Source organism: Pygoscelis adeliae, unplaced genomic scaffold, assembly GCF_000699105.1.
Source record: "Pygoscelis adeliae isolate BGI_AS28 unplaced genomic scaffold, ASM69910v1 Scaffold52, whole genome shotgun sequence".
NCBI classification, from domain to species: Eukaryota; Metazoa; Chordata; class Aves; order Sphenisciformes; family Spheniscidae; genus Pygoscelis; species Pygoscelis adeliae.
The window spans coordinates 102,899-104,880 of record NW_008824285.1 but is presented as its reverse complement, the minus strand read 5'-3'; positions in this window follow the sequence as shown (position 1 = coordinate 104,880).

The window sequence follows — 1,982 nt, the reverse complement described above, 5'->3', positions numbered from 1 at the left end:
CTCTTCCCATGGCTTTGGTTTTCTGCTTGCCCATTGCTTGCCCTTTCCTAGGGCCCGCTTTCCCTCTCTAACTTGGGCTGTCAGGGAAGAGAGACGTTAAGCCTCTCCTCGGATGTGCTCTGCGGCCCGAGCAGGTGAGTCGCAGATGGGAGTTACCAGCATTAATCTTTTCAGTGTCACATCAATGCATCGAAGGTCAGGGAACGTATTATGAAACCGTCTCTCTCCCCAGCGTTTGCTGCGCGTCGTCACTGGCGCGCCTAAGCCTTCATGTGAATAGTTCTCTTGATTCCCAAAGTTTGCATTTTTCACAATGCAACAACAGAGAATAATTTACCTTTTTATTGATGCATAGGCCTGCTTTAAACTGAGGAAAAGATGGTAAATTAGAATAGGGTGGCATAAAAGGCAACAACAGAAAAATGTTGGAGTGGAGGCAGGAGTAGAGAAGCAAAATGAAAACCCACAAAAGATCCATTTCTGAGCTAGAAATGGAAGTGCTGGCCTGCTGCACCGTGCCCAGAAAAGCTCGACAGCCAGAAATAGATGTTCTCCTGCCTAATGAAAGGGCCAAGAATGGAAACTCCAGGTGCACACCTCCCTCTAACCCGGGGCACTGCAGCTTAGAACATGACAAACGTGGCTGTGTGATACCTGTTCTGCAGCGTGTGTTTTCTGCACCCTTCCCGCGGACTGGGGTGTGGTAACAGCGAGAAGAATCGGTCACGATGTGTTTCTGGGACGTGAGGCCAGGCAGAGGCACTGCTGCCAGACAGACAGGAGAAGTTCATTCCAGTATAAAAGAAGGGAAAGTCCATCTGGATGCAGTGCTGTTATCCCTGGATGCAGCTGGCTTCCTGCAAGGATCAGCATAAGAAGTGTGAGCAAGGTTTTGCATCTTTTTGCAGCCTCTGTGATGCCAGGGATCTTCCAGCTCCAAAATCTTTGGGGCTCCACTTGTTGGCTCTGAAACAGAGCGCTGTTGCTCTCCCCTTCCTTGGAAAGCCAAAGCAGCGTGCGAGCTGTGGGTGGTTTCTAGGTCATTCGGTGCTGCCGCTGCTGGAGATGCTGCGCTGCGCTGTTTGCTCCTGGCTTTCCTTCCTGGAGCAACTAGGACAGCCCTTGGCCAGAGCCACCCGGACCGGTGATCCGCAGGGAAAGGGCTGCGAGAGCCTGAAGGATCCCTTCTCGGGGTATCTGCCGCCCACGTGCTTGCAGAGGCGATGGAGGATGTTACTAACATAACCCACAGTGTTTGTTTGAAAAGAGGCAAAGCCAGGAGAAATAGTTACTAAGTGAGGCCGGGTGTCCATGATTAGAGCCTTCTGGAGCTGGGGACCACCATGCTGCCACATCAGCCTCTCCTCCTGCGCCCACAGATCAGCCCTTTTACGGACCCCAACTGGGAGAGGCTGGGCGCTTGGGCAGGGTGGTGCTAGGCTGTACATCGATAGGCTGTACATCGATAGGCTGTACATTGCTGCCTGTCCCTGAGCCGCTGCGTTTCTGTGGTGCTTAGCACAGCAAAGTCCTGTGCCGGGGCGGGGGGTGACAGCATTGCAAAGGACAGCCCGTCCAGCTGCTGTGTGTGCAGGCTGCAGCTCACCACGTGGATGAAAGCTGCTGGCAGGTCTTTTTTTGAACAGATCAGTGCCCTCTCTGCTCTGCAGAAATGTGCCTGCTGACTATGCCAAGCGGTATTTGGCAGCCAGAGCCACCAGTGTGACTGACAAAGTCAGGTTATCTCTTCAGCGTTTGATTTGCAGCCAGCGTTGCTGCCAAGCTGTGTTGGGTGCCAAGCTGGAAAATGCCACTCGAGGCATTTTCTTAATCGCTCATCGTAAACAGCAAGTGGAAGCAGGCTCTGCTCTTGCCCTGCTCTGGTATCTTCCTGCCCCAGGGCCCTGCAGGTCAGACGCCTCGCAGCCCATGCTGGTGCAGTTCAGTTCTACTGATGCCGTTCCTGCCTGCCGCTCTCCTTC